Source organism: Struthio camelus, chromosome 4 (genome assembly GCF_040807025.1).
Source record: "Struthio camelus isolate bStrCam1 chromosome 4, bStrCam1.hap1, whole genome shotgun sequence".
Classification (NCBI taxonomy): domain Eukaryota; kingdom Metazoa; phylum Chordata; class Aves; order Struthioniformes; family Struthionidae; genus Struthio; species Struthio camelus.
Genome location: NC_090945.1, coordinates 47,104,132 through 47,127,703, shown reverse-complemented (window position 1 = coordinate 47,127,703; position 23,572 = coordinate 47,104,132). Strand labels below are relative to the sequence as shown.

The 23,572-nt window shown below is 35.7% G+C and overlaps 1 protein-coding gene across 3 annotated transcripts in view; it reads left to right on the top strand.

Annotated features, from left to right (window-relative positions):
- The window catches only part of GLRA3 (glycine receptor alpha 3), a 256,177-nt gene that overhangs the window by 185,344 nt on the left and 47,261 nt on the right, over positions 1–23,572 (top strand). The gene's annotated exons all lie outside the window — the stretch shown is intronic.

Here is a 23,572-nt window from a genome sequence, read left to right as displayed (position 1 = left end):
CCTAACGATTTACAAATCATAAAGAATAGCAAGAGATTAAAGAAAGCTGGAAGCTCAGAATAAAATGACCATAGTACTAATATAGCATCTAAAGTTATTAATTTAAGATAAATAACAAAACAAGTTGCCTTTTACTGAAGATATATTTCATGCCTACAATTGCATGTTAGAATATGCTAGTTAGTTGATATTAGTTCATTCCTACAACGTGCAGTTAGTACAAAACTGGCTACACAATTTTTATAAGTTGCTGCAAGTTTAAGGTGAATTTTGCAATTTCTAAGCTCCCCTCACACCCACCTCAAACCAACAAAATTGGTTTTCTAAGTTTTAAAGGTCAGGAGCAACATTTTGATCCTAATACAGAATTACAATAATATTTACTAAGTACGTATTAATATGCTTAGCGTAACACGTGCTAAAAGTGCATTGGAAGGAACATGGAGAGATCTAATGGCAAATGACATCAATGCAACCAATTATCACATTAAAAAGCATATATCTATTATTTGTTCCTGCCATATTTCTGCTGATGGGTATGTCTTGACTCAGCTTGCAAAGAACTGTGTTATCCTGGATGTTGTTAGCAGGTGATACATCTTTCTGAGCTGCCAGCATGATGTAATAAGATTATCTTACATTTAAATATAAAATGGGGTTTTAACCTCTATTAACCCATTTTTAAGCCATCATATTTATTCTCCTTCAATGAGTCACAGTTCTTGAATTTGACTACCTTCATCTATCTTCAGATGAGCATTCTGTTTACGTTCTATTCTATCTATACTAGGTTGTCTTAAAATAGAGTATTTGAAAAGTGTTCACTTATATATATTGCAAAGTATAACGTTCAATTTTTCTTAAGTGAATTGTTTAGATGATGGTCTCAAATATGATAAAATATGTGTCTTCCATGTAAAAACATGCTGAATATGTCTGTGTAATGGATATAACAGTTTGTTAAAGTAACTGGCAGAAAAATCTACTTTGCACAATTTTTATCTCAGATGAGTGAACCTGCAATGAAGGCCACCTTGCAGTTTTGAAATCACAAAAACTTTGAAATCTGGATTATTTAGCATTACCTGTTGTATTATGAACTTGCCTCTGCCATCCTGAGCTGAGGTCATGGAGTAAGGAGCAGACAGAAGTCTTTCAAATTCTACTGGGTCAGCAGCTGTCCAGTTTGTTACAGGACCAGATTAATCCATGTAAATCCCCTTGCTGAATCAGTGTTCTAATCTGACAGGGTCATATCACCCTCCCCAGATACAGCATATATTTTATATATTATACACAAATTCTATGGAATGCAACCAAAGTGTGCCTAAAAAAAAAATCCATTACAACCCATACAGCATAAGAATTAGCAAACAAATAGCATCATTTGTTTTCAAATAACAAAAAAATCTGTATCAATTAGCTTTATAAGTGGGAATGGGAAACGTTTTGTGCAGTTCTGCTGTGAAACTTTTAGCAAACACTAGGATAATCTTTTTGAAAGAGAGTTTGGAGGTCAGATATTGTGTGGTGGAAGGCATCAGGTATGACACTGGCCAGCACTACAACAGCACAACAGTGTGATGAAGCAGAGGGGGACAAGGAAACGTTAGATGAAGGTAGCACAGCCAAGTTGCATCTGTTTCGGCAAAGTATAAGGCAACAGTGAGATGTAACATGATACCAATTGCTTGCAGTAGCTGATCAAGGGTGACTGCATAGCTGATCAAGGGTGACTGCATATCTCTAATGGGTGTTGAGGGGAGAAGGCATTTTCAGGCATCCATGGTGGCAGCAGGGGAAGTTATGAGAATGCAATTTGCCACTCATGCCACAGGCTTCCTGGCTACAAAACATTCCAAAGTCCAGTTAAAAAAAGAATACGAATATTCTGCAACCCCAGATGCACTACCTAGCTCTCCGTATTGGATAGAAGGTTGAGTTTAGAAGATTATGGGAGGGAAGATGCATAGGGATTGGAAATGGAAGCATAATACAGAGTGGTACAGGATGCATTTATTAATAATGACACCAGGTAGATTTGTGCAGCAAAACATGAGAGTCAAGTATCAGATTTACAGAGATAAACTGTGATATAGAGCTAGACTGGCAGGAACCACAGTAGGATGGGTTGGATGAAGAGCATACACACACAAGAGGCTAGAGTACAGATGATACTGCATATAGAGGTTATTACATACCAATAACTGAATTTGGAATCAATTTTAGAACAATCTGGAAAAATCTACTTCCTTACTAACACTGAAGAACATCCTCACCCAACAAGTTGGAAATGGGGAAAAATAGTCTCACTGTTTTTATCTCCTGGCCTCTGGGAAGATAGTGTGTGCAATATTTCATAGCTTTCCCATTCATTTTCTCGTTGTGTTATACGATGAGAATACTCCTGCACTCTTTCCCGAGTTCTTGCTCAGGAAATAATTCATCTGTTGGGCTCCTCATATGACTCTAAAAAAAAGGAAAGAAAAATCTGGCCAATTTTTCCTTTTTGCCTCCTTTGATGCTTTATAAATGATTCAGAACAAAAGTAATAGACAAAAGTTGGATTGGATCATTCCAGAATTAAGTTCCAGGCATCTGAGCAGCAAATGGGCTTTGTACTGAAGAAAACATCTTTAACTACTAAATGTCTTTCATGTTTGTCATCTTTTCCTGACTAGCAGAAAGGTTAGAAGCATTGGTTAAATAAAATGGTCAGAAGCTTAGCCCTTGGTGGAGTTGATGGCCTTTGCAGAGTTGATGGCATGTTTCTTCCCTTGACCTCTCAAGCCAGTGGTTTTTAAACTGTTTTCAGAAGCAATTCTCCAGGGTGTTATTAGGGAGCAGTAGTGTTCCTTCCTTGGAAAGCAGACTGTGATTTTGTTATTTGAAAAAAAGGTTAGGTTAAACAGACAGGTTCCACAACTTTCATATTTTTGAAAGCCAGTATATTCAACCTGGATACATAGAAAAATAGAAATGCAAACCATAAATAGGGACACTTCAGTAGTAAGTGAACAAATAAGCTTGCCTTAATAGAGATAAACATTAGGTTAATCTTTCTTGGTTGTTACCACACAACATCAACACATCAACTCATGCCCAAGTATTAGGTTTATTTTGGATAGCATTTTGAGGTCAAATTCTGTTGAAAGCTCAGGAAATATAGCACAATCTTACCTAATAACAGAGTGCATTTATCTAATTAATTTTTTTAATGGAAAAACAGCAAGACTTTGCTTTCAGGCCTCAAAGTCTGCCTTTTTTAGATGTCCTTCCAATGATTTATGAAGAAGTGAAATTTCCTTTAAGAAAGGAAATTATTTCATAAAGTCAACTTCTCTAGATTAACTGTGAAGTTATAGTCTAGAATAAATGATACTATAGCGATGAAAAGTTGCTTGAAAAAGTTGTGGATCTTTTTGCTGGCTTTTGATTAAAGTATTGTCATAAAGGATACAACTCAGTTGTTAGTGTGGATTTTCAGTATTAATGGAAACCTAGAAGTGATGCAAGAACTCAAGAGGACTCTTCTGCGTTGTGAGAGTGATACATTGCATCAATATTCTGTGCATGAGCTAGTCAAAGGTATGAAACAGAGTATCTGCTACTAATATATAGAATCTACAATACTATAGGTATCTATAGTAAAGAAGTTCAAACCAGCAATTGCACTGAAAACAGCTGTGTAATGGGTGCAAACGAAACAGAGGTGTGGTCCTTTTGCAAAAAGAAATGCTTTCAGAACAGAATTTAGAAACCCAACTTACCAAGAGGCTTTCATATTCAAATATTAATATTGTCATTTCACTTGTGATTTGTAAACTGGATTCATTTTTGTGGCTGGAACCCACGGTTCATTTCAAGCTTCTTTGGAAGAGGATGAATTGCAATACATTTCATATTTATCTCCAAAAAGGCTCAGTGGTTAAATCAGAGCAAAGTTCTGTAACATTTGGTTGCATTTGGAATTGAAATTCAATGGAATCTTTATTCAATAGGGAGAAGAAATATCTGAATAAGAAATAAAGACTGCTGGTTTCATTTAACTTTCTCTACTGATATAAACAGATCTTTTGAACTATCTTAATACCCATCTTTAAGGGAAAAATGCAACTAATTTCAGAACCATGTGATGCTGTCAAGGTTTCCAGACAACATTTTTATTACTTAACATCAGCAGACAACAGGCAATCTGTCAGGTTTCTCAACATGTGAGGATACTGCTTCTAAAGACTGAGCTCGTGTAGAGGAGCTGCAGGGGGACTGACATCAGGTTTTCTCAGTTCAAAGTGGACAGCTCTTCTCTGACTCCAATTTTGTAGTACCTGAAGATACAGTTCCATACTAACAAATAATTGAACAAAATTGCCTACAGATTTTAAAAAAGCAAACACTGACAGTCTCTGCTTCTTAAGTTTTAGCAGGTTTTTGTCGTTCAGTTTGTCCAAAGACTAAAATAAGATGCTTAACAATTCTGGCATTCTTTAGCAATCCATAAATCCACAAACAGATGTTTTCACTAGGGAACATCAGCAACTGTAGTATGTTGATCACTGAATAAAATTTCCAAGGTTCTCCATGAAAAACAACTAGTAGTTTATACACCTAGCTGCCACACAAACTTCAAAAATATTCCACTACCTCTGGCCTAGTGCTGAAAACCAAGCAGCTGTATCCACTTATTTGAGTTGGGCATCCCTGACACAGAGCCACATCATCTCTGTTCAGCTGCCACTAGATGCACACAGTATCTCCTGCTTAGACTGCTTAGTCCTGGAAGGAATGTCAAATCAGGAATTCAACCATCTATACCAACTTCAGGCCTCAATTCCATAAATGTTTCAGAACACGTCAATGAGAAATTGTTTCACAGAAAGTCTAAGGAAAAAGGAGCAATGATAATTTTATGCTTGTATACTGAGTAATGTTTTCTGAAGTAAGGAAAACCTAGCTTAAAATCTTTTTACCTCATTTGAAGAAAAAACTGAATCCAGCTCTGCAGCTGCTTTAGTACTCTAAGCACTAGAAAATTCTGGTCTGGATCTCCACATCCCTCTTATAATTTCCTTATTTTATCTAAAATACACAAATATTTACTGAGATAAGGATTATAATCAGCTCTGAATTTCAGGCATTCAGAAATATAGAATATAGAATAATTTTCTCCTTCTCTTCAATCAATTTTAACAAATGCTTTTAAAAACTTTACAAAACACGTTGTTTAATACAGAGAACTGAATAGGTTAATTAGAAGATGTCAAAAGGAGTATCTCAAATTTTCCATTTCCCTGTAGCAACATATCATATCAGGAAAAAGGATTGGAAGGGACCTCCTGGATCATCAGTGCAGACCCTTGCTGCAGGAGATAATTTTGCTTTATTCACCTCCTGTTCAAATGCGTTTTAAAACTCAAATGGGTTCCAGAACCTTTACCTCCCTTTTCCAAGACAGATTTGACTTAGCTTTTAGTCTAATTTTTACATTCTCCGTTTACCTGTGCCCATCTGATCTTGTTCTAGCAATGCTAGAGTAAAGTTTATACCTCCTATCACCTTTTACCTATGTTTGCTTCCTTTTACCCTTCTTCCTCTGACTGCTCTTTTTGACTTAATTTAAATAAAAAGCCTTAACATATACAGCAGTGTACTATGAAAGCCTATGGCATTACTGCATTCCCTCCTGCATTTTTTTCCATATTTTTAAATCAGGAACAGTCTTTTCCCCTGTTTGTATAACACCTAGCAGGTCAGCTGCTGCTAAAAGTACATACACCGTACATAGCAATTGTGGCATTTCCCACACAGGGCTGTGAAGGTAACTAATTTGCAAGTTGAGATCCACCCAGTTACTACAAGAGCAGCATCTGTGAAAATAAGATTATTATTTAATTCCTAGATTATTAGTCAGTGATTAAAGGTGATCAACCTTACTATTTAGAAGATCTCTGTGGTGTCACTACATAGCTCTGATCACATTGTATGAGGTATACTGCTTATAAAGTTTTATATTTTGTTGTAACTGTACAAGAAGCTTAATTCCACAGAGGTTATTATTGTGTGACACGCCAGACATTAATTTGTAAGGACACAGATACTGATGTAAAGGTTATCTATGCAAAAAAGTTAAAATATCTATATGTGTGTATATACAGATATATATAGAAAGAGACTAGGCCAAAGGAAATAATTTTTCTGCTTCTGGATGTGTATTTAGCTAATGGAAGTTAATCTCATCATGATATCCATGGATTTTGCCTTAATGCCCATTAACACTAGAAGTTAAATCCATAAATCTGTATCTATCAATATAAGAATATCGCTTTGGGCCTTCCTTTTTGCATGAACCTGCAATTTACTAAAATTCCATTTACAGAAACAAAAGCTATCGTAACTTTTGAATAACTGTAAAAATGAACATAAAGAAAATAAAGGAAATAAAGGATTGTCAGACTGTCATCTTTGTTTCCAGTTTCTGTTCTTGATTCTAGTACAGGTACACTGGAAAAACTCTCCGGTACATACACTGTACATTAAGCATTATCTTTAGCGTTCTTACCTTGTATAAGTTTGAGTTATTTTGGTATCATTTTAAAGTTCAGTTCTGCTCTCATGTCTTCATTTTATTTTTGAATACTTAGTACCTCATTCACTCTCAGTGAGCATTTTTAATTTCAATAGCTAAAACAATCACTCAGCATGAAAAAGCAGTGCACTCAGATTTTTTATACTTCATACCCACATAGCAAAAATGTACCCTAAATCATATCCAAGAAGGCTGAAAATATTATATAATACTTCTAATTCAACAGTAAAATGATACAATTTACTAAGAGCTTCTGAAATATTTTTTCCTAGATAGTCCTAATAGCTTTGTTTCTTTTCCAAATAGAATACACTATATGCTAACAAATATGGTTGTTACAGCTAGTAGGACAAGAGAGGCACTGTGGGACTGCAATCCAAACTTTAATTTTCTTAAAAGCTAATATGATCACAGCAAGGTGTGGTGGGTTGATAGGCATTTTTTCCCACCTCCCTCTTCCTATATCATAACTGAAGTTATAACAATGGTGCCAGATATTTTTCTTTCTTTACCAAATCCTCCTAGATTCTATTGCTAAGCTAGTGGTAAAACTCAGCCTCCTTGAGGCATTTTTGTTTCTTTAACAGTGCAAAATAATCCTTCTAACTTCAGAATCTATCTCAGTTAGTGTGTAGTCCTCAGCTGCCCCAATCATATTAACAAGCACAGAAATCTTGGTTCTGTACCTTCTGTCACTCCCAAAGCACTTTCCTTTGTCCCTTCAGTTAGTTAACTATGTTTCCCAGAAAGCGCTACCCTATCATCTAGATTCACCACACAAGCGTCTTTAGTCAACCCACAGACTCACACCTTCCTCCATTTCTCCAAATTACAGGTAATCCCAGCTCACAGCCTTTTCTGCCCCTCTGCCTCTAGTGCTTCAGCTTGCATAGGTCTTTGCTTTGTCAATTCCTTCATCCCTGGCTTTCAACACAGGGAGGTCAACAGGAATTAGTTCCTTCTGGCTATAGCCTTCTCCTTAGCCTATACAAGTCCCAGCTGGCAAGCCTCTATAAAGCACTCTCAAATCCAAATGGCAACTTTACTCCCATATCTTTTTTCCCCAGAAGAAACAGCAAGTTACATCTTAAAGGTATTTCCTGACAGAGATTGTGAGCTACTGCGATCAGATATTGATAGGCTATCCTATCACATTCCTAAGGATATTAAAGGTGAATTAAAGAAAAGTGTTAATAGTGCAGATAGGTACTGAATATGGGTAACTCAGAAAAAGTAAGTGATTACTATTTCTTCTTTTCCTGTCTTTAGTGACAAAACATTAATCTTCAAAAACTCCTCTAGGAAACCTGAACTTAATCCCTTGCTTAAAAAAAATAAGTAGTCACTACATTGCTTGATCTTTGAGTCAATATATTTCTTCCTGAGTCAACAGATTTTCAAAATGTAATTGTATTGAAGATTTGAAAGCTAATTTATTGGATTAACAGGATTAGGAAAGATGAAGATTTCTAGCCTACTTGCCATCTATAAACACTCTGTGTGCAACAATATGTGGAATCTCTGACAGTCTTTTTACTTGCAGTATCTTCTTCTAGAGATTTGAGTTGAATGAGGGTTTAGTGACTTCTTGTAGCTAAAGCAGTAGGATTTCTAGTAGCATTGAAGGGGTACAATACTGAACATTTCATATTTCTAGGCAATCTTTATTGGCTCCCCATTGTGAAGTGTGTTTTTTATTATTTATATGAACAACGCTATAAAGCCGGGATTACAAATCTGGCTACTTTACAAGTTCAGAAAATTGAATGTAAAAAGTATATAATACATGCCTTGATCTGCAGTAATACTTTCCAAGTATATATTTATACCTTACACTGGTTAATTATTTCAGTCATTTTGGATAATTTTATTGCAATATTTATACTAGACCTTATAATATCACAGGATTGTTTCCCAGGTTAGCAAACTGTAGGTAAAATGTTTCAAATCTGTGCCTGTGACTGCCATTCTGGTATGACTGTTGAATTACAATCCAGGGTATTTGATATCTATGAAAATAAGATTAGGATGGCTCTTCAGTGGGTAACCTCTACTTCCATCCCCTTCTTCATCGACCTAATAGAAATCCATGAACCTGACATCTCTCCCTCAGCAATAAGTCCACTCTTTCCTTATCTTCTCTTCCTCCCTTGCTAATAGTCTAGACACACATGCACTGGTTCATAAAGGTAATTTCTTAATGAAAGAAGCAGGTTAGCAAATGGACACTGAATGGAGCTTGTGCCCATTCAAGACATATTGAGACTGATTCCATTCCCCAAGTGCATTTAATGTTTTTGAGATGGCCTTAAGAGTTCCTTGGATATCTAGGCAAGTAGATGTATCACAGGATTGCAGCAGACCTGCATCTTTTTGAACCAGCAGCTGAAAGTTAGGCAGAGTATCTTAGGACATTTCAAATGTCTAGATGTCTTTGTGCAGACAAATGAATTAGACCCCGTCTGTCCATACTGGTTCAGTTCAAGTCGATGTTAACTCTTGTGCATTGCTGTGATATCAGTGCAGAACCTCTAAAATAACATGATTTACCTGAGAGACTTCTTGGTGTTTTTCATGCTGATAGATAAAATCAAAGACCACCGATATCTAAGCCAGTGTGTTTACAGTCAGAGATTGTGTTTTCCCTTCCCACGGCCCATTTTAGCAAGAGGTAAGCTTCTGAAGTTAGCAGGTGCTGCTCCTAAACTTAAGCTAGTTCAGCTTTACCTTTTTTTCCCCCCTATTGCAGACAATACAGTATTTAACTGCCAACGGAAGGAAGGCTGCAGGGAAAGTTAGTATGGAATTCTTAAATTCTTCTTTGATCTAATTCGGTTATATTTCCCTAAGGAGACGAAACAGAGGATGATTTCAAATATACACAATACATTTTTAATAAAGATTTCTACTATTATTTCATTCAATCACTCACTGAAACCAAAGCAAAATTCTAAGTGCTAGCATATAAAATTTAACAACATTAAAAAGCTATGGAATAGGTAGCATCAAAAAGTCATTGGAACAAAGGAGCCCTTTCAGAAAAAAATCAATTTTTCACTTAGCCAGAAATACCTTTTGCTGTTAAAACAAAGGCATCTTCAGATACTCATCACTTGTCTGCAGAAAAAAGTAGAAATTTTTGTTAACCAAGAACATGGCAAAGATCAACAAAGACAGAAGTTTGGTATCCGATGTTTGTTCATGTAACGGTCGTGTACATTTTCATCTAATCCCTTACACTATTCCTTAAAAGTGAAAGCATTGTAAAAGTCCCTGAGCTAAAGCTTTAAAAAGTCCATTAACTTGAACAAGGTGCAAAATGTGATTTTTGTGTAATGCATTAGGAGCTAAGAACACACAAGTTCCATTAAGAATGGAAGTAGTTATATTCAACCTGCAATTAATAACCAATCTATGATACTCAGTAACAGCTGTGGCAAAGCTTATTATGCAGTATGTCTGCACTGTGTTTAATTTCTTTTAGAGTAAACATCCTAGATGTTAATTAGGTGATTTGGCGATTATTATTGATACGATGATTATTTGTGAGCATAGAAACTTAAATATGGCTATTGATACTGACAATCAACCAGAGATAAAAAAGGAACCTAAAACTAACCAAACTAGTCCATTCTGCAATGTTTCCATCCTAAAAACTAGGGAAGATAAGTAGATTTTGCAGCAAACTGTTGAATTCAACAGACTTTGAATGCTTAAAAATAAAGAGAAGAGAGTCAAAAGCTAAAAACCAAAGATTCCTCACAGAAATATCACCTGTATCCTTCTTTTAACTATGGGTTCAATGACAAAGACTGAAAGCTGAGTACTATTAAGCATCCTGAAAATACCCATACTTCTAGTAAGGAAAAGTCATGAACATATGTAACTAGAATAATAACAGAATACTTCCCATTTTCCAAACAATTAGCAGTGATAATGAATGGTATATTATTTAACCTAGCAGGGGGAAAAAAAAAGATATCTGTCCCAAGTAGAATTTTAACACTGACCATATCACTGTAGATTCCAAGGTCCTGAAATCAGGTGATAAACCTAACAACAGAGCTTTGTGCACAAATAATCTGCATACTTATTCAGTGAACTCTGCATTTTAATTTTGGAAGCTGAGACTTCTGATATTACAGGCAGTAAGTTCAAAGTCCTAGACATTTAACTAGTTCTTCTCCAACTAAATTTTAGCCAAACTTTGCAAAGGAATTAAGTTAAACTTAAAATATAACTTTAACAAAACTATTCACAAAGAACCCACCTAAACACTTAGTAGTTCTGAATATGTAAGCTCAACAAAAGCAAATCCAACAAATAACAACTTGGAGAGATTAAAAATATTAATAAATACCTTAAAATTTGATTCTCTGCACCCACAGATAGAGAAAGAGAGACATCTCCATCCACAAGCACAGCAATCTTTTTGAAACAGCTCAAATAATTTCCTATCTCCTCACTTAGAGCTTCCTGAGATCAGAGACAAGTCTGCTCTCACCCAGATCACTAAATCATCTGACCTTAAAGGCATCCACCATTTTCAAACTAGTTTAGGATTAGAGCTTTCATGCCAGAACTGAAAGGTCTCACTGCTCATCCTCAGCCTGCAAGGGCTCAAATCTACAGATCCTAAATGCCAAGGAAGTGCTTAGCAACCTAACTTGAGGCAGGACTAGGAAGGGAAGCGCTCCCTCTGTGCTTGTAAGGACCTGCCCTTACGCAGCAAGATTGTAAGGGTCACAGGCTGAGAAAGAAAAAAAGATATTTATTTTTGAGTGAAATCCTGGGGTTCTGGAAAATTTACAAAACTGTTTGTTATTAAGAGAGTGATGAAGTACCATAGCTAATCCCAGACTCTCTATTTGGAAAGTCTAATTCAAGAATAGGAGCAATTAGGTCATCCTCAGTTTTATCCACTGTCAAAATTAATTCTGGAATAAGAGTTTCCACCTATGGAATTACTCCGGGACAGATCATCAAGTAAGATTCAGTGAATCAGACAAACTCTTTACCACGAGCAACAGCTTATCTACATTGCTTCTTGTAATGAATGTCCTACAGATATTCAGCACAGAAAAGCATGTTCTTAGGGATGTTTGACATTAGTCATATCTTATTACTCTGACACAGATTTGGCATGTCAATTAAAGTTAAGTATTTGTCAATCAATTTAAATCACAGATAATTTCTCTTTAGCTGTTATGCTAAATCTCTGAAAGATTAACAAATTACAGTTAATGGTGGAGCATGGCATCCATCATATTTTTTTTTTCACTCATTAATTGAACTGCCATACAGCCATAGATTACTACTAACCTTGCTACATTTTAGTTCTGTAATAATGCAAAGAGCTAATGAATAAGAGGTGACATCCCCATTATTTGGAGTTTTTTGCAATAATAAATAATGCCAGTGAAAAGATCACCAATGTTTATTAGCACAATAAATAAAAGGATGAATCAATATCCTACCAACAGCCTACTTACTTGTGGCTTATTCCTCAATCATTTTGTTGCTTTAAGAGCCATTCTCCAGAATCAAAGTACCCATCAATATTTGGGTATCTGAATCTTCTGCATGACTTAGTAAGACAGCAGTAAAAGTTTCTGCATTGGAAGCTGTGACATCAGTAAAGAAGCAAAAAAAAAAAAGTCTTCTCTCTCTAGTAGAATCTGAGTAAGGAATGATCTGCCAAACTTCAGGAAGTATTATTTCACTCAGAGAGACAGATCGAGGGCAGAAGAGAATGATCTACAGCCATAGTTTCCATCTTCTGGTGTTTTAGGAATATGCTGGAATAAACTTCAGGATATCTCAAGTTGTGTCCCAGACTGAAGAAACAGTTTTTGTGAAGAAAAAGTATTTGTGCGATGGAATTCCCATTTCTAAAGTGGAATTTTTCATTGCTACTGGAAATATTTCTAGTCAACAAGCATTTGGAATGGATTAACATTCACCAAAAAACAACCATTAGCAAAATGTTTTTCATATGGTGGCACTGCTAAAAGAGATATATTCTACTTACAATATACTGAACATATTTAGTAAAATACTCTCCATTTTCTCAGCATACTTTTAAGAATAAACATTCACAGTAAGTTAGACACAGTGTGAATTCACTACATGGTGTTACCCTTTTCTTTGCTAACAGTTATGAGAAAATACTTCACTTTAAAATGCAGGTACGTTTAAAAAAAAAAAAAAAGGTAACTCAGGTTAACTAACTCAGGAACCTCCCTTCTAGACTATACAGTTCATCTTACAGGAAGAGAACATTTTGCAGTGAGAATCCCTTTTCTAGTTCCAACACTGTCCTTTTCCCAGTCCTACAGGAGCTCTCTTGCATGCTTTTCTCAATAGTGGAAGGATTATCTGGTATTCATTCTTTTTAATTAGTTAAATGCGTTCAATCTGCCCTGCTTTGTTTTTTTCTTCATCAGATCATATTAAAATATAAAGAGTTTTCAATGCCAAGAGCAATGAAGTAAATACATGCTAGTAGAAATAAATGCCCGTTGGTAGCACGCTTGGAAGCATTCTGACTTTCTCATACTTTAAGGAACTGAATTGTTTAGTTGTGCTTGGCTGTGCTTAATGGTTACAACTGTATGTATTGGCTTTTAAAACTGGAGTGCATATCAAACAACGAAATGAATATGGAAGCAATGCTTCAAGGCTCAATCCTTGTAGGAATTCTGGCTGAAAAAATTCAGATGCTTTGGAAAATGCTTCTTCTATTTGGCACCTAACTATTTCACTAGTTGGCCTGAACAGAACAGCGCCTTGGCTACCTCCCCATACTGATGTCCTGAGACCCATATTACTGCTATCAGCACTTTGTATGTACTCCTTATACTGTTTGAGAGCTGGATAGCTGCAGAAGCCTTACCCCAAGTTAGTCTTCTTTTTCAGGAAGTTAATGACAGTTGCTGAAAAGCCAGGGTCTGAGAGTATAGCACTTCTTCCACTCAAAATAATTCTTAGTTAAAGCTTATGTAAAGTTAAAAGAAATTAATTCACCACAGTTAGTTAATCTGAGAAAACGTGCACACACTCTTGTGAAAGACATCAAAGATTGTTTTATCTAAACACAGTGTCTGCCTGTAAGCGAAATACTGTCCATTTTCTTTTGTAATTGTAATTGAATAAACTTTTATGATTAGCTATAATGTATAGTCTTCCTGTGCTTCTATAGAAAGCCCGGGAGTGCTTCTGTATATAAACTGTGTATATAAAGCTTGGAATTTGAATTTAAGGAGGAACTTTTGGCTTAAATCGATTTCAGTAAGATTACATGACCACAAAGCCATGGCAAATGTATTCATCAAACATGGCAGTGAATAGTAGAGATTCAAAAATAACTGACAGAAAAAGTTAACTGCATTTCCTTGACTGCTCTAGCTATTCACATATTCTGTACGTCACTGCCGCCAACTCAACAACTTCAGCATGAAATGCCACTGCTTTCTCAGCAATGCATAGTTATGTTTTGTGGCAAGCAAGAAAGGCTCACAGTGAGAAGACTTCAGGCAGTTTTCAGCATGCAAACACTTCCTATCTAAAGGACAGGTGAAGAATGAAAAATCTCCATCCTAAAGGTGCAGTAGTTTAGTGAAAATGCTATTCCTTTCCATAGCTCTCAATTGTAGCTGGCTGTTTAACTGTAGAGCCCTTAATTATTTCCTCTTTTCTATTCAATATATTTTGTTCCCAAACCATAAGGAACACTAATACAAAAATTGGCCTCCTCTTTCAAAGATTAAAATAAACCTGTTGTTGTCATAATCCAGATATCTTTATGGAATAAATTCCTCTAATTAAATAATTTTGTAAAATATAACTTCTCTTCAATATCTTGAAATCATTACTGTAATCAGTATTTGCAGAAGTGCCTCATTAAGATTCTACTTCAATATATCTGTGAAACAGATACCATACCCATGAAGCAGATTTCATAGGAACTTCTCTTCTTAACCTTCCACATGGTAGGCTGTTCATCTGGTCCCTATTCTAACTTGACAAAACAAGTAAGAGAAATAAACTTAACATAAAGAAACATTCAGGATGCAAGAAGCTATTCTTGAACCCTGAGATGAACGTTGCTTGTACATTCTTAAACCTGATTCCTTGGGAAATACACTCTCTACTTGGACTATCTTACCTTTTACTTAAAGCTACCAGTTGTTCATTGAATGCTAGACTAACAGATGTTATAAAAAGTCAGGAGCTGATGTATCACTCATTGTGTATATCAATGAAATTCATTAATTTCTGTTCGCTGCTGTGCACAAAATAATACAAAGATGTCAAATGACAAACAGTACATGATGCTGTCTTCAAAATCTTACAAAACATGTACAAGGGCAGAGATGGCTTGGCTTTTGGATTAAGTAGTAACCTGCATATTCTCAATGCATATTTCTGTAAGGCAACAATAATATTATATGTTCCTGGTATTGTTTTGTATCTTCCTTTAAAGATTTTGTCAGTAGCTTTGATTTATAGTTAAATCACTGGCTAAGTAGTTTATATATATAGTTATTTGACTGTATAGGTCAAATTCTACCCTGTAATGAAACTGAACTGATTATTTTCACTTTGAAGAACTCGCTGTTCAGGCCGTATACAAATGAAGAGATCCTATTATAACAAACTCCTGTTACATTAGGAAGCCATTTAACTGGAAATGTTTAAAAATATATTTGATATTCTGAAGTGGAAGAACCATGGAAACCTGCATTTTTTTTGTGGATATGTGAAGTAAAATGTTGGGAATGCAGAAAGTATAAATGGAATCAAGGGACTTTGAACAGAGATCCACTGGGGGGTTCTCAAATACAAAAATATCAGGCATAGGATCTTTTTCAGTTCCCCTGAGCTGAAAATAGTTGTAAGCTGTCAAAGCACTAGGGGAGAATATTATATACGCTCATCTCATTCCTGTATTTCCATGTACATCCATTATAGTCACTTTTAGAGACAGTTTACTGGACTACAATAAGGCCATTCTCATGTTCTTTAAAAATTTATCATCCCCTACCCTGTACACTGAAATGAACTGGAAAATTGTAACTTGCTTTTAAGAGGTTTTAAGAGATCTTTTCTGTTTGTTTGTTTTAAGCCACTTGTAATTAGGTAAGAAATCAGCATTTGGGACCTCCTGAGCCATCAAGACCACACTGCTATCACAGACGCAATATATGCAATCCCTATTACTTCTTTATTTTGGAGAGCAGACAGTTTCACTTTCTATTAACTTGCATTGAAAAGGTGTTCTGAAATTTACTGTTCTCACAAAATCATACATTTAGTTCCAGCCTAAATTTACTTGTAATAAAGGATGTTCTTTTCCTTTGGTTTAAAGGGGTTTTCCCCCTTCTAGTATTTATCCTTTAGTACATTTAGAGACAGCAATCATGTCATCTCCTCATCTTTGTACTAGCCTAAAGAAATCAAGCTTTTCCCTTTCTCCTCTCCAAGAACCAGCTATCCAGTTCTGCTCATCCTTTTCTGCACTGTCTTCTACATACTCCTTTTTTTTTCCATAAGCATGACTCCAGATGATGCCTCACCATAAATAATCTCTAATCAAAGCATTCCAAGTACTAAGCATAAGAAAATACAGGGAAATCCTTCAGATTTTATAGCAGTTATATTTTACATTTCTCAGATATTGGTGTGAATTTCAAGGGTTTTCTGCTATTCCGACGTTGTAATCACATTGGCAATCAGCTTGCCATTTCATGCAAAATGACCTATAGATTTGAGGGACTTGCTTAAACTTGCATACTTGAGTTTCTATATTTAAGAAATTTCATCAAAGGCATATTGAAATCATTAGCTGAATAAGCTTTGGATCCAATCTGAAATTTTCAGACATGGAAGAGAAAACCAAGGAAACTCCATCAATTTACCCAAAGCAATTAGGTTACCTAAAGTGCAGCCTTAGTGCTTAGGGCCAGTGAACAAATCTAAAATGGAAAGATGCTATTACCACAAAGTCCTAATGGGCCACAGGGCATCCTGTCTAATTATACTAATCAGAGCAGCAATAAAAAGCATGTCAAGTTTCATATTTTTCAGAGACTAAGACAGCAACTTTAGAAAATCTCACTAGTAATAATTAAATCTATTAATGTGTTCTGTAAAATACTATATTTTCATGTACAGAAAGAGAAAACAAACGTATGAGTGATGAAAACTAGGCCAATCTGTATCCATTAAGTTCCAGATTATGCTGCCTTTGCATCAGTGTAGCAAAAACAAAATTGTCCTTCAATTTTTGAAAAAATATATCTCTATTGCTTTTCTAAAATAATAAAAATCAGTTATTTATAGCTATAGTAAACTAGGAGAGCATACACTACAAGGAAAAAGCTCATATTAGAGAATGAGAGGTAAAAAAGATAACATCATGTTTTTACTCTCCCATTGCAGTAGCAATCTTAGTACTATACTGGATTGTGCAGCATTCAACTGGCTCAGAAAATAAATATTTTCTACTTTCTTTTCCATATTATATACCAGTTGTGGAATTATTTTTAAGTCTAGTATTCTTTTCCAGAGCATTACATCACGATTAAAATAATAAAAGCTAAAATCGCTGAGGGCTAGTAATTAGCCTGTTGCAAGCATCCTATTTGACAAATTATATCAAGATTTAAAAGTCAAAGCATATTGAAGATAAAAGTAATATTTTGAAGTATTTTCGAAGAATAAAGACCAAATATGGTTTTCATTTAACCAAGAAATAAAATGGTAAAAGGAAGCAATAAATGCATTACAGCATTTCTGTACAGGCTCAGATACTGAGGAAATTATACTGAAATATGAGGCGCCTCAGATACAGAATTATATGCAACAACCAGTACCACTCTCTGAAGCCTCCACTGATTCTGAGCACCTTATAGCACTTTTCTTTTTTTTTGGGGGGGGCAGAGGGGAAGAGTGAGAGAAGCAGAAGAGACGGAAGGATAAGAATACACACAACTGTCTGACCGAGTACTCCCATTCCCTATGGGCTGATCCACAGCTTCAGTAAAACAAATAGCACCCTATAGCTGTAAAATTATACTTAGTTTGAGGTAGTGCTTCAGGACATTGGTTACTTGTTTTAGGTAAAGATTCTCTTGGGTATTATTCTTCTTGATAATGATTTCCTTTCCTTAAAATAACTACTTAAATCATTTAACTCATTTCCTACTCCCCCATGCCTGCAGTTGTCCTATTAGTCCTAGTTCTGCCTTCCTTTTACTGTAAGTCACCCTGATAATTCTCATTCCTCACATCAAACTCCACATGAAAATCTCTGTTCATTACATCTGTGATAATTTCTTAGGTACAGAGAATTATATTCAGCTTTCACTTATAATAAAGTAAACTCCAGTTCATTTCATTGTCTGCAAAAAGCTTTTTGAGGCTTATGTCAAATGGAACTGAAATTGAGATATCTAACCTTTGGGAGGCTATTAGTCTGCACATACGTATAAGCCACAGCTACGGGGCTTAGCTCTTGGTTGTTTTTCAAGCACTTGCAATGAACGTAGTTACTAAAATTAGTCGTGATCTTTCCCAACTGGTCTTTAAACTCTTCCTGTAATTTCATGGAAACTTCATGAACAAATCTTTACATTTAAGACTTTGGTAAATACATCTGCTTTCTATGCAATTTTTAATGACTTTTCTACAAACCCTTCCAGTATTTTTCAAGTCATGTTTTTAATGGACATCAACTAAAAATGAATATTCTTCACAAGAATAATTTTTCACACAATGCTATTAAATTTACTTTTAGAAGTGTTCTTGGCAAGTCCAGAAGATTCGCATGTTAGAACTCCGCAGTGATCTAACACTAATAAAGCAAGTATCATTTGACTACATTCTGCATAGAACAAATCTAAATTTCACTTAGGTGGATGTATTAGTTAAAACTATAATGGCATTTCGAACTGAAACAGGTAGAATTCTGTAAGATTATTCATTTATTCATGAAAATGTGAGCATTTGGTTCAAATGACAGCATTCGAAAACTGTGAGAGTAGGTGACCCGCAATATTCAAATGGAGATGTTATTTTGGAAATTTGCATTTATATATCTGTTGCTGGGATCTGGAAGGAGTCCACATACAAATGCATATTAAAAATGCATAAACATCTCCGCAGATGATTATTATAAAGCTGATGAAGTGAACAGAAATCATATAGCCATACATACGTACTGACAAGCACATTGAGGTATATATAGCTGTAACTAGATTAAATTTATAATGTAGAAAATCAGCATCTTTACATTCTATATACCATTTTATTATTATAGCATCATACAAAAATTTCAAATATTGATTCTGATTTACAGAATTGGTGTATTAGTTAAAATTATAGATCCTCAGTGTTCCTGTTTTAAGCTAGGAATTGCTGAAAATCATTAACCTTTAAATATATAAAATTCCTTTGCTGTATCAGAAAATAATTTCCAGCCATGCAAAATATCAAGCCTGTTAAGGCCTTTGTGGGATTAGAAAGCAGTCTCCTGTAAGATTTTAGCAGTCAGGTGTGGAAAGGGTATGGAGCGAGTGTTACTAAGGACTGTTATCCAGATCATCATACCTGCACTTGGCAGATTTTCATAGCGCTGAGCTTAGAAAAAATTGGAACCAGAACAGATGAAAGCAGTAGCTTCATTTTTCTCTAAATGCAGGTGTGCAGTATTTAAAATACAGAAATGATAAAATCTTAATTAACATGGCAAACTAACAGAACATTTTCACTTCAGTGGTGCTTTGGTTCTTATTCAGATATTACACATATAGTTTGAGCTATACACATGTTCTTAGTGCAATCAAGCCCAGGTTTTTAACCCAACTTAGCTGCTGAGGCAGTTTAATGCTAAAATTTTTTGTTACAGTGCCTAATCATCCCCCTAAAATGAAATTTCAGATTAAATCATATATAATTATAATCGTTATAATCTTCCATTAACTTCCCATTCTTCTTCTGTGAGTCCAGAATGACAGATACGACAATTCCACAGGAAGGATGCAGAGAAGGTTGGTTTATTACAACAGAAAGAATAAGATCTGTACTCTGTAAAATTCCTAATGGTACACACGGAATGACCACAAGCTCATACTTGGGCCATGTTAAATTTGTAGTAAATGGGATTCTCTGGATTGTAGTTATTTAAAACACTTTACTTGTTGCCTCTAGTTAAGAGGAGAAAAAGTTAAATTACAGTTTCAGCCCTTCAATAGCTAAGGAACCGATGGTTGTGTAGTCTGAGAAAACAGTTACCTTTCCGGCTGAAGTGGTCATACAGCAGGAAGATGGCAGAGATGCAAGTTGTTTGAATGGTATCAAGTAATCTGGAATACAAGACTGAGAGAAAAGTAAAAGGAACTAGTTGAAAAAGGTCTGCTATATCAATGTCTGTATGTGAGGCACTCACCAAGCTAGGAGAAATACCCTTTACGCTGAATTTCTTGGATGATCATTTTAATTATAAGGGAAATTCTCAAGACAAGTAAAATATCTGCTTAAAAAAGCGTATTATTACATTAAATGTTAACACAAGGTCAGTGATAATCTTTCTGTTATATTCTTTCTGAAAGCAAATGACACAAAATAGTATTTAAAAGCTGTCTACTATGTCAAAATATAAGAGTCAAAACAGGAACGATCATAAAAGAGGAAATAAGAATCAAAGGGAAGTCACAGAACTGGTGCCACCTTGTGCTTTCTCGAGGAGTAATAGAGAGAGATAACAGCACATTGTCTGTGCTGGTGAATTCCTTCTGAGTTATGGAAGTTATAACCCAGAAGCTTATTTCAGTGAGACTTAAGCACATAATATTCTGGGGATTTGTGTCCAAGTTCCAGTAAGGCAGTCCAGCTATATTTTGTGTAGCATACTATGAGAACATAGCTCTATCTGTATCAGTACAATGAAGAAATCAACATTCTTTGTAAAAATTTCAGATTTCATTGTGTCTTAGAAATTGCTAATAAAAATATTTGTAAAGAACTCTATGATGGTCAGCTTGAAGAGCAAACAGCAGCTCCTGATCTCCCAGGTTTTGCTTTTATAGAGCCCTATGAAGCAGATGAGCAGTATCCTGACCCTCTAAGAAAGTTTATCCTCTGGCTAAGGGACAAGACCAAGTGCAGACCCGTAAACCATTCTCATTCTGCAGAACCAGGGCACAGCAGCTCTATGGCAGCCTCGAGGTTACAGAAAGTCCTGTGGAAATCGCCACTGCTTAAACGATGATTTCTCTCTCCCTTTAAGGGTCCTTCCCAGCACAGAGCTATTCAAGTCAGGACTCACCCCTCTGGGCAAGTAGCATGGAAGAACAGTAATCCTCTTATAGGAAAACAAATCAATGCTAGCAGTTTAACTCTGTTCTCTATGTTTGCACAAAACAATCCTACTTGGTTAAAGCAGTTACGCTTTATGCTCACACTGTATAATCATGAGCTGAGACAATGAACACTTGTCCTTCATGCAATAGCAGCCAGATGTATCTCTTTCCTTTTGACAGCTTATGATTTTTTTGTAATGAATAATGAGAGCCAATTTAAGTCAATCTTTTCAGGGTAGTGAACAATGAAAAATTGCTTCAGTACAATTTAACTAGGGGATTTTTTTCATCCTACAAGCTGGAAGCAATTTAAACAAATAAAGCTTAATGTAAACAAAATAGCTTAATGTAAACTGGAAGATTCCTCCATTTCTCATCCTGTGTTTGCCATTTTCACTGCAACCTTCTGTTACACATTTCTCCTCTGTTCTCTGTTAAACATATGAGAGGTCCCTTTCTCCATAAGCAACCCCATTCATTATTTCATGATATTATATGGAGAAAAAAGAGATAAGCAGACAAATACTTCAGATGAAATAAATTTTGAGATAAAACTTGGGTTTGGCTGAAGTATAGATTAAGTCCTAACATTGCCCCAGGTTTGGAGCTAATATATAACAGTTCCACATGTTGGGGTGGGCAGTGGAGCCATCGCTACTCCCATATCCTGTTTCTTCTTGGACTTTTGACTTTATACAGGAACGTGGAAGGGAAACTGGCACTACATGGTGTTGAGTAGACAATGAAAGAAAATAAGGGTATTTCAGCTTTTCCTAAGTCCTCTCACTGTGCGGAAGACACCAGCTGCTGGGTTTTATGAACACTGAGGCACAATCTTGTCTTAGGAGCTTTTTTTTTTTTTAGCTCAGAGAGCACCGAAACTTGCTTCTATATTTGTACAGTAAAAAGCCCTGGCTCTGGTTTCACTCTGCCATGATGATTAAGAAAAATACCTATAGTTTCTATCAGGGATTTTTCATGGCTCTTGAGGGTGTCAATAGCCATGTTAAGGAGGGAAATTTTCTTCAGTCCCTTCCTTCATTTCCTTATCTGCTCACCTCAACCAGCTCAACTAGCATTTGAGTGAAGATTATCAAATTCCATGCTTCCTTCACCCTGCATTTAATGTTATACAGTTCCATTTGGCCACAGAGCCTTTTCAATGTATGTCCAAAACAATAACCTGAATGAATTCCACTCTCCAGGTGCAGTTTTTCACTTACCAGCTTTATCTATGCAATTTATAAGGATAGGTACGAATATACAATCCTCTGCTGGGACGTCCTCTACACGATATACAGTATTTTATGATTATCAAGCAAAAAAAAACTTGATAAACATGTTTTCAGCATATTTGGCTACCGTTATGCAAGTTGAATAATTAAACAGACTCCAACAGCAGGATGCTTAAGATACAAACTACTTCTCATGAGTAAACATTGCATACTGAGGTTCCTATTGTCCTTTACTAAGCCCTGTTAGCATTGTTTTCATAATTGTATGGCTAATTGTTGCAAGCTTCACAAGATGAAATACCTGTAAAATATTGATACCTGCACTGGAATTTCAGCGGTACCTGCAATTTCTACAGCAGTAGGGATTCAACTAGTTATTTCTTTAATAGCTATTATCCATAGTTATTGCCAAAATTCTATTGCTCTGCACTGAACATTTCTTCATTTCTCATTTTGCCTCAAAAAGTTTCTTTTCTAAAGTTAATATTCATGCCTTCTTAGCATTAAACTAGTGATGTTATTTACTTAAATGACATTCAGCGTCAAGTAAGCTCTGATACCCTGCTGCATTTCCCCCTTTGCAGCTATCAATATGGTCTTTGTATTTTATTTTTATTTTCCGTTATCAATGCAGTAGTAAAAATAACGAAGAAAATCATATTATGGCCAATTAAAGCATAGGCCCTATGGCCTTATGCCTAGGCTCTCGAGTCGCTCAGTTCTTGATATCATTTAATGAGATGCTACTCTTCACTTTTACTTAAAAAGTGGTAAAGTTTCAATAATGTATCCAGGCATAAGAAGTAATAGGGATGACTTCCAGAAGTTTGAACCACTCCACTCATCTTTTCTATAAAAATACTCTTCATTAAGACAGGACTATCTATAGAAATTAAGGTGACCCCACTTGTATGCAAGCTAACTTACCCTAAGTATAAGATCCTCATGATATCTGAACAACTTGTCTTCCTCATACGACTGCATGGCAAAGTACTACTCATACAATTTTGCAATTGTGAATCAAGGCATAGGAGGACTAAGCGGTGTGTCTAAAATCATACAAGGAATGGAGAGAGAAAAGAAGAGAGCTGGAGCCTCCTTTCAGTGGGACAGGCTCTCACTGCCTAAGAGGGAAGTGGGAATGCTTTTGCCAGGAGTTGAGCAGAAAAAGGTAATACCATAAAACTCGTTCTATGCTTCTCTCATTTCTATCTCAAGACAGAGCTACTGTCAGGGTACAGTTACATGGCATTACATGAACTGTACATGGAGCTTGGATTTCCTTACCTTATGATTTTTTTCAATTGCCCTGAAATGCATCTTTATTCTTATCCATTGTGTCTCCACTAATACAAATAGGTATCGTGCTGGCATTCAGTGAAGTAATT